This window comes from Leptopilina heterotoma, unplaced genomic scaffold (assembly GCF_015476425.1).
Source record: "Leptopilina heterotoma isolate Lh14 unplaced genomic scaffold, ASM1547642v1 Lhet_80, whole genome shotgun sequence".
Lineage (NCBI taxonomy): Eukaryota > Metazoa > Arthropoda > Insecta > Hymenoptera > Figitidae > Leptopilina > Leptopilina heterotoma.
In genome coordinates, this window is record NW_025111181.1 from 341,823 (window position 1) to 355,287 (window position 13,465).

General features: G+C 22.6%; 1 protein-coding gene across 5 annotated transcripts in view; it reads left to right on the forward strand.

Annotated features, from left to right (window-relative positions):
* The window catches only part of LOC122511094 (hemicentin-1), a 231,147-nt gene that overhangs the window by 57,403 nt on the left and 160,279 nt on the right, over positions 1-13,465 (forward strand). The window contains exon 3 of one of the 5 annotated variants that reach the window (XM_043626150.1): positions 8,319-8,371. The exons of the other annotated variants lie outside the window; for them this stretch is intronic. The gene's annotated coding sequence lies outside the window, so the exon portion shown is untranslated. The remainder of the gene's footprint in view (positions 1-8,318; positions 8,372-13,465) is intronic. 5 annotated transcript variants of the gene reach the window in all.

The following is a 13,465-nucleotide window of genomic DNA, read 5'->3' on the forward strand; positions in this document are numbered from 1 at the left end:
GTGCATTTATGTCTAAAAAGCGTTGAGATGATTTATTATATGATTTATTTATTTTTTTTTTTTTAATAAAAAGTGAAACGTTTTTGAAATATGTAAATATATAATTATTTTACTCTCTAAATTTGAATTTGTAAAAATGTTGTAATTTGATTTACTTTTTGGGTAAATTTTACTAATACGTAGTAATTTTTACTAATTTAAAAAATTCAAAATCGTGAATTCTTGTTTCTACTCTCTAAATTTTGATTATAAAAAATGTCTGCTAATTTGAATTAGTAACTGAATTTTTACTTTATTGAGTAAATTTTACTAATAAATAGGAATTTCTACTAATTTATTAGTAAAATTTATTAATTCAAAAGCAAAAAATAATAATAGTAATTTCTACGAATTTATTAGTAGTTAATAATTCAGAAGCAGTTTCATTAGAAAATTTAAAGTTTACTGAGGTTTTTAAAAAATTTAATAATTCAAATTCGTCTGAAATTTGTTAAATTTTTCAATATATAATTAATTAATTAATTATTAAAAATAGTGGATTTTTAGACGCATTTTACTCAAAAACACTAAAAAAAAATTGAATTTTGAAAAAATTATTAATGATTGCATAAATTCAATTATTTTCAAAAGTAATCAAATTATTTTCCAAAATTCAATTAATTTAAAAATTTTTAACAAAATTCTTGGCAAAATTCAATTTTTTAAAAAATTTTAATAAAATATTTGTCAAAATTTCAATTATTTTGAAAAAAGTTTCCAAAATTTTCCTTAATTTCATATGAATTCTATTATTTACAATTTTTCTTTATAAATTTCTTCGCAACAATTTAATTATTTTCAATAAATAATCAAATTTTTTACAGGTATTGAAATATTTTCATAAATAATAAAATTCTTTTTAGGAATTCAATTATTTTCATAAATAGAATTCATCGCAGAATTACAATAATTTTTCAATACAATTTTAATTGAATTTCTCGAAAAATGTGATTGTTCTTAACAATTTTATTAAAAATCGTCAAAGAAATCAATTATTTAAAATTTTTTTGATAAAATACTTTATGAGAATTCAATTTTAAGAAACATTCAATGAATTATTTATTTTTTAATTGAAATAATTGAATTCTCGTAGAATTTTCTAATAAAAATTTCTTTAAAAATGAATTTCAATTAAAATTTTAGATTTCAATACTTATTATTCAAATTATTCAAATATTCAAATATTATTTCAATATGAAAAGCATTATAGCATGAATTTAAAGAAATAATTGAATTTTAAAAAGGTTTCAAATTAAATTCTTTGAAAATTTTAATTTTTCATACTTATAACCAACAATTCTGTGGAATTAATTATTTTGAAAAAGTTTAATTGAATTTTTTTTTGAAATTATTTGAAGTGTTTATTTTTTAATACGTATTCAATTGAAGAATTTCTGAGTAATTGAAATTTCGTAAAATTGAATTATAAACAAATGGATTTGAAAATTGTCGCAGAAGTTTTTCAAAAATTATTAAAGATAATTGATTTAGAGAAGAATTTTATTTTAAAATTCTAGAAAATAATAATTTGAAATAAAATGAAGAAAATAATTTTGAATAAATTATAATAAAAATAATCCTATTATAGAAAATAATAATCGTATCACTCGGTTATCTTTAATTTATTATAAAAAATGAAGAAATTGATCGCTCCGAGTCGAAGACTCGGAGTAATCGATTTCTTCATGTTTTATAATAAATATTCTTATAAATTGTTAAATTTCAAAAAGGTTTGAATTTGAAGTTTTTGAAAATCTTGATTCCTGTGGATAAATAATAATGATTAAATATTTATCGAAAAAAGAAATTGTTGATGTTTTCGAATAATTTTACAATCGTTTTTAACAAATAGAAATTTTGTAAATATTTTTTCCAAAATAAATTCAAATTTCTTAAACAAAATTTGATTTATAACATTTTTTTTTACTTAAAACTTGTACTTTGTTTATAGTTAATTCACGATTTCGAACTTTTTGAAATATAGTTCTACTATAATATAAAAAAATCGATTAGTTTCTCTTTCTGGAGAAAAAAATCCTTTTTTAAAGAAATTTGAAATTAAAAAACCCAATTTAAAAAAAATGTTTTGTTAGCAAATGTAAATATAGATAAAAAAAAGAATAACTAGAGAAAAATAAAGATACAAAATTTTTAAGAGAAAATATAAATCGAGGTGAAAAAAAATGAAATTAAAAAAGTAGATTTTGTTATTAAATATGAACGTCACAGGAGAATTTATACACTCTTCTATATTCTGATTTCACTTAATAATGCATTTTTTATTTTCTCGGAATTACAACCGGAAAAAAAATAACATGCGTTTTTATTCGCACTCAATTATAAGAGTTAAAATATCGTATTAAATTTTTAAGTCAATTTGTCGTTTTGTTTGTTTTACCGTTGTTTCGGAAAATAATATTTATATAACGATACATTTTTACAAGATTAAAAAAATATCACAACTCTACGATTTTGTCGATTTAAAAAAATTTTTTGAAAATTTTTAACATAGTAAATATTTTAAAAAACCATTTTTATTAATCCTTTGATGTTTGGAAATTTTTCATTGTAAATGAAACAATATTTTATTGTTTTTTTTTCGAAAATAGGTCTTATTAGAATGAAAATAATTGTATATTTAATAAATAAATAAATAGTCAATAATGACTATAATGAAAATTATAATTGGTAAAACTGTTTTTCCAGAGAAAAATCATGAAACAAAAAACGAAAGCGAAACTAAAAAAAACTATTATTTTACAAAAGTAATTAAATTATTGAAAAGAAAAACATCTCTCAAAATGCACATGCAGTCACAATACCATTAACTAGATTAAAAAATTGTATAAGAAAAAAAGAAAAAAACAAATTTTTTTCAAGTAGTAAATATACACACAAATCCAATTCACTCAAGGTAGAAAAAAAATTTGAATAAAAAAAAAGAATTTAACTAGAGAGTGAAAAAAGAGAAGAAAAAAAAATGTTTAAAACAGCAATTGTAGAGCACGGTGAATATTTTGCTGGCTCAGCAGTTTGTCTTTTTTTTTCCTTCTTTCTTCTTCATTTGAATTTGAATCGAGCCAAAGCCATGTCGTGTGACCTAAAGAACGACTGACCCGATTCACGTGAATTTTCCATTCGAATTTTTCGGCTAAAGGTTGTAAATTATAGCGAATTGTATCCAGTGTGCAATATATACATATATCGATTTTTAGAGACTTGTCTTTAAATTTTTCAATATCCGCAAACAGTAGAATTTTTTTTTATCTTTTTGGTTCCAATAAAGTAAACTATTCGAGTATCCACCACTCCCTCTAGATTTTGAGAAACAACAATAAATCAGGCAATTTTCTTCATTTCGAGATAATTTTTGTTTTTGTAACCAAAATTAAATTGAAATTATTTAAAAAAATTGAAATCAAATTAATCACTTTTTAAAACACTAATTAAAATTCACAAAAAACTTAAAAGCAAACAATTTTAATTAAAATAAAAATTCATTTACTACTAACAGGAAAGTTTTTCTTAACAATCATAAACTATCTCGTGAAATTTTGTAAATTACAGTGGTAGATTTTTTCTAGAAAAAGAAAAAAATTAATTTCCGTGCAAAAAAAAAAAAATAAATAAATAAAATTTACGAGGACAATATAAGGAAGAGAGTTCATTGCACATAGGTACATATATATAGTGCAAGGATAGTTATTGTATACTTAGAGGAATTTTAGTAACATTCTCAACCTTAAAGTATACGTCTGAGCAGTTGTCTTATCAACACTCGTATTTTTGTCGAGAAATTTCTTATCAGCACATTTCCGCGAGCAAATCGCTGAAACTGCGGCGCTTACTTCGTCTGACCATCATGGACCTTTACTACTTCATTTCACGAGATGGAAGGTGAGAGGATGTTTCTGTTTAGACTACAAGACTTTGCTTCTGTGTATATTCTCTCTCTCAACAAACATAAACAAACCCTCAAGTTTTCTGCTAAAATGAACAAATTTTTGTAAATAAAAAAATATATACAATAATATGTAATAAAAAAATGTAATAAAATATAATATATTATTATATATAAAAATATATAATAATAACAATTTTAGTATTTTTCATTCTATTTTTTTTTATTTCCCTTTAAATTAAAATTAGTAAAAATGTTTACTACTTTGAAATAACGACTGACTTTTTGCTTTTGAATTAGTAAATTTTACTATAATAAATAGTGACTTTTACAGTGTATATTAATTAAATTTCCTAATTAAAATAAAAATAATAACTCCTTTTAGAGTGAATTATAAACTCCCAACAATTTTACTTCTAATAAAGGGCTCGAATTAGATCCGTTTTTTGAAAAAAAGTCCTTAAAGTCTGTAATTAGATTGAAAAAAGACAAAAAGTTCGTAAATCGTACGACATAATTTGTCTTTTAGAGAAATTACTTTAGATATAATTAAATTCTTCTCAAAAATTCAATTATTTTAAAAAATTTTAATAAAATTCTTTGCAAAATTTCAATTATTTTCAAAAATTGTCCTCAATTCAATGATTTTTAATATCTACTATTTTAATAAAATTTTCCAAAAGAATTAAATTAGTTAAAAAATATTTTAATAAAATTCTACGAAAACCTTTAATTATTTTCATAAAATAATAAAAAGTCTATAAGAATTCAATTATTTACAAATTTTTTATAAATTTCTTTGCAATCATTTAGTTATTTTCATAAATAATAAAATTTTTACAGAGATTCAATTATTTTCGTAAATAATAAAATTCTTTTTAGGAATTCAATTATTTTCATGAATAATAATACTTATTGCAGAATTTTAATTATTTTTAATACAATTTTAATCGAATTTCTCGAAAAATGTAATAATTAAAAGCATTACAGCATGAATTTTAAGAAATAATTGCATTTTTAAAAGGTTTCTAATTGAAATCTTTCAAAATTTAAATTTTTCATACTTTTAACTGACAATTGTGTAGAATTAATTTTTTGAAAAAAGTTTAATTGAATTTTTTTCTGAAATTATTTCTAGTTTTTATTTTTTAAATATTTAATTTAAGGATTTCCGAATAATCAAAATTTCGTAAAATTGAATTGTAAACAAATGGATTTGAAAATTCTCAAGGAACTTTTTGCAATAATTATTAAAAAATTTTTAATAAAAATAATTGATAATTGATTCCTTTGAAGAATTTTAATAAAAATTTTTAAAATAATTACATTTTTCGAAGAATTTACCTAAAATTGTATTAAAAATAATTGAAATCCTGTGAAGAATTTTATTATTTAGAAAAATAATTGAATTCTTGCAACGAATGTTTATTAAATTTTTTTTAAATAATTGAAATTGCAGAAATTTAATTATTTCCAGAATTAATAATATTCTACGCAAATATTAAATATTGTTTAAAAAGTAATAAAAATCTTCTTAGGAATTTAATAATTATTCACAAATAATAAAACTCATCGCAGAATTTCAATTATTTTTAATACAATTTTAATAGAATTTCTCGAAAAATGTAAGTATTATTTAAAATTTTATTAAAATTCGTCGAAAGAATTCAATAATTTATTTAAAAATTTTTCTTGATATAATTTTTTATGGGAATTGAATTTTAAGAAACATTCAATCATTCAATATATTATTTTATTTTCGTATTTAAATAATTGAATTCTCGGAGAATTTTCTGATAAAAATTTATTTAATTCGATTTAAAAATGAATTTCAGTTAACATTTTAAAAAGTAATTGAATATTAAAAGCAATATAGCGTGAATTTTTAGAACTTAATTAAATTTTGAAATTAATTTTTTTTGAAAAATTTTAATTACTGATTTTTTTTTTTGAAATTATTTCAAGTTTTCATTTTCTAATATATAGGTATTTGATTGAAGAATTCACGAATAATTGAAATTTCGTAAAATTGAATATTTTAAATAAATGTATTTGAAAATTGTCAATAAAGAACTTTTTCAAAAGTTATCAAAAATAATCGATTTAAAGATAAATTTTAGTTAAAAATTCTTGAAAATAATAATAATTGAATTGATAATGATTTATTATTATTCTTCTCCTTACATTTTTTAATTATCAATGCAATAAAGATCATTCTTTACTTTTAATTTCAAATAGTAATTTCAAAAAAAACTAATATTTTTCCTGTTTCATAAATTCAGTTTAAAGTGAATTTTAAGTTATATACAAAAAGAAATTAGAACACTTGTAAACAATTTTAATCCCATTATTTATTTTTCTCTGTAATTATTTCTAAACATTTCTTTATTTTTCAAAAAAAAAAAAAAAAAAAAGAAAAGGATAATAATTTTTATAATAGTTTTTTAACTCCCTTAGAGAGTAAGTAATATACACACACGTCATGAAAATACGAAATTTCATTCTCTCGCGAAAATTACAAAACACGCTCCAGTTATTCGGGAATTATTTTACCGAAACAATTTTCCCGTAATTAATAAACAATGAAAGCACAAATAAACAAAGCTTGTAAAATCGAAAATCTCCATTTTTGAAGGGTTTTCATTTGATTTCGCGTTTACCACGGGCTTTTCTCATCGCTTTCACGCATCCATTGACAGACAACCCCAACAACATATACGGAAAGTTGCAAACGAAAAAAATATACATATAAATATATGTTTTTATATATTTTATATATATAGCCCACTTGGTATATATATATATATATATATATATATATATATATATATATATATATATATATATATATATATGTGTGTGTGTTATATATATATAGATATACACATATATAGTGTTACATATAACCAACAGAATTTTCTACTGCTTTTATTCATGTTCACTGACCGAGGGTAAATATACCGTTTCGTAGCTGGACTCACTGTAAATAAAAATAGCGACCCACGAAACTAGAGGAAGAGGTACAAAAACGAGGACAAGAGAGAGAGAGAAGCTCATGTCAAAAATGACCCAAAAAAGAACATGAGGTGTGGAATATTTTTTTTTTATTTTGCACGCAAAAAAAAAAAAAAAATTGCGCACGAGGCATATATTTTTTCGCGCGTTGTGCAAAACTCCCACCTTTTTCCCGGGGACGTTGGACTTGGCGAAATTTATTCGTCTGCACAACCCCTTAAATCACGTCCCAGTCTCTCGGTACAGAACTCCCATACCGGTTGCGGGGAACAGCAGTGCATATTTTATTTTCAAAGCTGGCCGCATTGACAATTTGCAGCGGCGTTATGTAAATGCACCGTCACGTACGCAGCGGTACTGACAGAAAGAGAGAAAAGCAGAAAGAAGACGAAGATGAAGAAAAGGGATGAAGAAAGAGAGAAAGAGAGAGAGAGAGGGGGAGAAAAAAAATGTTTTTTTTTTTGCTTTTTTTTTTTTTTTTGAAGAGAAAGTTTTGTCATTGAAAGCTTCCGTTAGACGTTTCCTATATGGCAAGATTTTTGAAGGAAGAAATACACTGAGAGAAATGTTTAGTCCGATGATGTAAAATTTGGTTCGTTGTTGGTGAATAATTCATTGACAGAAAATTTATTCTGAAATTAAGTTTATATGTGCAATTATACATAATGCCTATTTTAGAATATTTTATACTTAAATTTCGTATATTCTATTCTTAAAATAAGAATATATATTTTTAATTTTTAGAAAATACTTTTAGATTTCGTATACTTTCTAAATTTGAATCAGGTAAAAATAGCTAACTTTGAAGCAAAAAGTCAGTCAATGATTCAAATAGCAGTATTTCTATTTCTACTGATTATTTAGTTAAAAATAACTGATATTTCAGTGGATTTTTTAAATTGATGCAATTAGTGAAATTTAACTAGTTTTTCAGTTATTTTTTTTTTTTTTACTGAAAATCAGTAATTATTCTTCACTGACAATGAGTTATTTTTAGCTGAGTGTAAAAGCACTGACACTGACTAATTTTTTACTAATTCAAATTTGGAGAGGACACAAAAATTTAATTTTGTTTTTCCCTGATAGACAGACAAAATTTTGACTTTTTCCTTGACTCTAAAGAATATTTTGATTTACTCTAAAAAGTATTAGATACTCAAAAACATGTTCTATTAATTTATGAATTTCTTTAATTTTAAAATTATTTATTAAAAAAAACTAATAATGTTAATACAATTTAAGTAATTTAGTTTTAAATTTTAATTATAACTGCAATTCCAATTTTAGTTAGTTTATGATAGTAAAATAATAATAATATTTCTACCAGTTATAAATAAAGTATTTTCTTTTCTTTTTGTTTCAGGTGAGTTAATCAACATATGTTTCCAGTCGAGTTTATTTCATAACTAACAATAAGTAAGTACCTAAAAATATATATAATTACAGGGTGTCTAACGGTCAGGGAAGTTAGGGAAGTCAGGGAATGTGAGAGAATTTTATTAAAAGCCAGGGAAGTTTCTCAACATTTGTACAAAAATTAGAATTTTTGTGACTAAAAAAAATTTTTTTAATCTAACAAAACTTAGAACATTTTTATTATCGTTTGTTTCTATGTTGAATTTTAAAAAAATTCGGTTTTTCGAATAATTTTTAATTTTTAATAATTTTTAATTTTTTACCAAAGGGTGAAGACTATTAAATAAGTAAAGTGTTTTTGAAGAGCCCAAAAATAGTTAAGCTAAATACCATAAGAAAGAAGAAAAAATGTTGAATTTTAAGAAATTCGGTTTTTCGAATTTTTGATAATTTTAGATAATTTTAAATTTTAAACTAAAGGATGAAGGCTTTTAAGTAAGTAAAGTGTTTTTGAAGAGCACAAAAATAATGAAGCTAAATGCCATAAAAAAAAGAAAATATGTTGAATTTTGAGAAATTCGGTTTTTCAAATTTTTGATAAATTTGGATAATTTCCAATTTTTTGCCAAAGGGTGAAGATTATTAAATAAGTAAAAATTTTTTGAAAAGCCCAAAAATAATGAAGCTAAATGCCTTAAAAGAGAGGAAAAAATGTTGAATTTTAAGAAATTAAGTTTCTCGAATTTTTGACAAATTTTAATAATTTTAGATTTTTTACCAAAGGGTGGAGACTATTAAATAAGTAAAGCATTTTTGAAGAGCACAAAAATAGTGAAGCTAAATGCCATAAAAAAGAAGAAAAAATGTTGAATTTTAAGAAATTCGGTTTTTTGAATTTCCGCTAATTTTCCATAATTTTAGATTTTTTACCAAAGGGTTGAGATAGAAAATTGGGTAAAGTATTTTTGAAGAGCACAAAAATAATGAAGCTAAATGCCATAAAAAAGAAGTAAATATGTTGAATTTTGAGAAATTCGGTTTTTCGAATTTTTGACAAATTTTAATAATTTTAGATTTTTAACCAAAGGGTTGAGATAAAAAATTGGGTAAAATATTTTTGAAGAGCACAAAAATAATGAAGCTAAATGCCATAAAAAAGAAGAAAAAATGTTGAATTTTAAGAAATTCTGTTTTTTGAATTTTTGATAATTTTCGATAATTTTAGATTTTTTACCAAAGGGTGGAGACTTTTAAATAAGTAAAGCATTTTTGAAGAGCACAAAAATAATGAAGCTAAATGCCATAAAAAAGATGAAAAAATGTTGAATTTTAAGAAATTCTGTTTTTCGAATTTTTGATAATTTTTAATAATTTTAGATTTTTTACCAAAGGTTGAAGACTTAAATAAGTATAGCGTTTTTGAAGCAATAATGTAAAGCGTGCGATGTATGAATTAGGGTATGCGTTTAGAATGTACTGTAGGTAGGTGTATCAATTAGTATTTGTTCTTAAACAATTGTAGGGGGTTAGGTAGTGATTGAAGTAGGTAAATTGAGATTTACGGCAGTATTAATATATATCTACTGCTTAACATTATTTTTTATTTTTGTTTTTCAAGTTTTATCAAACTATTCAGTAAATTATAACTGATCAATTTTACCAAGCACTTTATCATACGTTTCACCGAACTGTTCAGTAAATATAAATGTAACGAACACTTATCTTACGTTTTACTGAACAGTATGTGAAATTTTAAAGACTCAGTTGAAGTTTTAATTTATCACTTGAAGCGATAATATACATATACATATATCGTAAGGTATATGCTTTTCACATTATTATTTAATGAAATTGTTTTTACAGTCTAGTTCTTGAAAAATTACTGTTTTTTTTTTGTCGTTTCATAACAGTTTTATCTACCGAACTAAATTCAGTAAAATCTCAGAAATAAATTTTCTTCGTGCAGAGAAAGCAAACAAGAAAGATAATAATTAAAAATTCCTAATAAGATTTTATATAATCGAGAGATTTCGAGAGCGGAATTTCGAGTGTATTGACATGGTTAACAAGGCAGATCACACACTTGGTCGACCTTAAATCATGGCTCGTGAAACGTTACACGAACCATAACGAGGCCCGCACGGATTTCGGATGCTTTACTTATCTCAGCGATGCACCATCCTTTCAATTCGCACCGGTGGTGCACGAATACGTTTCACGTTGACAATATATATACATATATGTGTAATGGTATATGTATATACATGCACAGATTGAGTCTGGAGAGAGAGAGAGAGAGGGGTGTGCCCCTAGACCATAGAGTGTGTTGCCATACAGAGCTGACGATGCGTTTAATTAAACCGGCTGTCGCCCCGTCTCTTGGCATTGTTTTCCAGGCTTGAAAAGTTCTGTCCTGGACCGCCATTCTATTGTGAATGGCAAACTCTCGTTTGCGCGCAATGCACACTATTGCACATTCAACAGATATAACAATAGTCTGTTATTTGTTGCTCATTTGACGGACAACAGAAACGTATCTGTCAGGAGTCAGAAAATTTGCTGTTATCAGCGACGTAATAGAGAAGAAAGAGAGAGAAAAAAAAGAAAGGGAGGAAAAAAAGTGGTTCATCAATGTGACATGTGTATGATTTTTCTTATTGGGATCAGAGATGATTCCAATTTTTTTGTTTTGTTTATTATTTTAGCACTGACATTCACAGTTTTTCTATTCTCTTAATTTGAATCAGTTAAAAATCATAGTTTTACCTGAAAATCAGTGACGCACCTTTTGCTTCTACAATCAGTCAAAAATAACTAATTTTCAGTGAAAAAAATTATTGATTATCAGTAAAAAAATAACAGGAAAATTAGTTATTTTTGACTAATTAAATCAGATAAAAAATCTACTGAAACATCAGTTATTTCTAACTGATAATCGGTTATGCTTTACTGACGATCAATTATCTTTAACTAAATGATCAGTAAAAATATTACTATTTGAATTAGTGACTGACTTTTGGTCTTTTAATTAGTAAATTTTACTAATAAATTAGTAGAAATTTAATTATTTATTTATTCAAGTAGTAAACAGGACAATGCCCTTTCGTCCAAAGTACTTTTAATAGTAATTTTATTGCACTAAGCAAAAATACTAAATATTATTAAAATATAAATTTCTATTTATTAGTAAAAATTAGTAGAAATTACTATCAGAGAATTCAGGAAAAAGTCAGGGATTTTTATTAAATTACTAGAAAAAATTTAATTTTTGAGAAGTTACAAATGATTGCAGAAATTCAATTATTTTCAAAAGTAATAAAATTCATCGCAGAAATTCAATTATGTTAAAAAAAACTCTTCAAAATAAATCAAATTCTTCTCCAAAATTCAATTATTTTCAAAAATTTTCCTCAATTCAATAATTTTCAAAATCTACTATTTTAATAAAATTTGTCAAAAGAATTCAATTATTTAAAAAAAAATTTTCATAAAATTCTAAGCAAACATTTAATTATTTTTGTAAATAATAAAACTTGTTGCAAAATTTAAATTATTTTTTATACAATTTTAATCGAATTTCTCGAAAAATGTAATTATTCTTGAAAATTTTATTAAAATTCATCGAAAAAATTCAATTATTTAAAAATCTGTTGATAAAGTTCTTTATGAGAATTCAATTTTGAGAAACATTCAATTATTCAAAAAATTATTTATTTTTATATTCAAATACTTTAATTCTCGTAGAATTTTATAATAAAAATTTATTTAAACATGAATTTCAGTGAAAATTTTAGATAATAATTGAATATTAAAAGTATTAGGGAATGAATTTTTAGAAATTATTGTATTTTAAAAAGGTTTCAAATTGAAATCTAAAAATTTTAATTCTTCATACTTGTAAGTTTTTAACTGACAATTTTGTAGAATTAATTTTTTTAAAAAAGTTTAATTGAATTTTTTTTTTGAAATTATTTCAAGTTTTTATTTTTTAAATATTTAATTGAAGGATTTCTGAATAATCAAAATTTCGTAAAATTGAATTGTAAACAAATGGATTTAAAAAATTCTCAAGGAACTTTTTGCAATAATTATTAAAAATAATTGATAATTTATTCTTCTTTCGAAGAATTTTAATAAAAATTTTAAAAATAATTTTATTTTCCAATTTTATTTACTTAAAAATATTAAAAATATATAATAAATAAAAATGTATTAAAAAAACTAATGAAAATCACTATTTATTAGTAAAATTTATTTATTCAAAAGCAAAAAATCAGTCACTAATTTAAATTAGTAAATATTTTTACTAATTCCTCAGAGAGAAAAAAACTGTTTTTGTGTTTACGATGTTTTGAATTGTAATTGTGGGAATTTTCTTTCAGAAATTTTATTCTGCTCTCTTTGAAGATTTCTAATGAGATAAAAAAAAAATTAATTAAAAAATTAAAACTCTTAGTTTTAATGGCAAGCAGATGGAATGTGTTTAGGAGTGTCATTATACTAATTTGTTTCCTCATTAAGCATCCTCACTACTTACTCTTATTTAATTGCTCTAAACTTATATGCGTAGAGTATACAAAATTACTCTCTTCTGTTATCAACAGATTGGTTTCAAGAAATTCTTTCCATTATATAATATTTTTTTTATAGTTATTACAGAATTTTTGTTAAAAATTCGAATAGTAAATAAGAATTTCTATTTAGTAATTATACTTGCCTGAATTTAAATTAGGTAATAATAATTCATTAACGTTTGAAAAAAAAATATTTTCAAAATAAACAAAATATAAAATCTGATATATTATTTATATTTGATATTTATTATTTTATATACTTATACATAATTAGTTTATTAGTAAAAATTGACTAATTTTCAAGAATGATTGTTCAAAAAAGAAACTTTAATTGTTTATAAAAAAATAACTGATTGTTTGTGAAAAGTGACTTATTTTTAATAAAAATAAATAATATGAAGCAAAAAATAATTAATTGTTAATAAAAATAAATGATTATTGTTAAAAAAAAGTATAGATTGTCAATTAAAAATAACAAATAATTATTATTAACGAACTACTAATTATTAAAAAAATAACAGATTGCAAATAATATTTTTGTTTAATTTTCGCAACGAAAATTAGTGAGTATAATAACCGA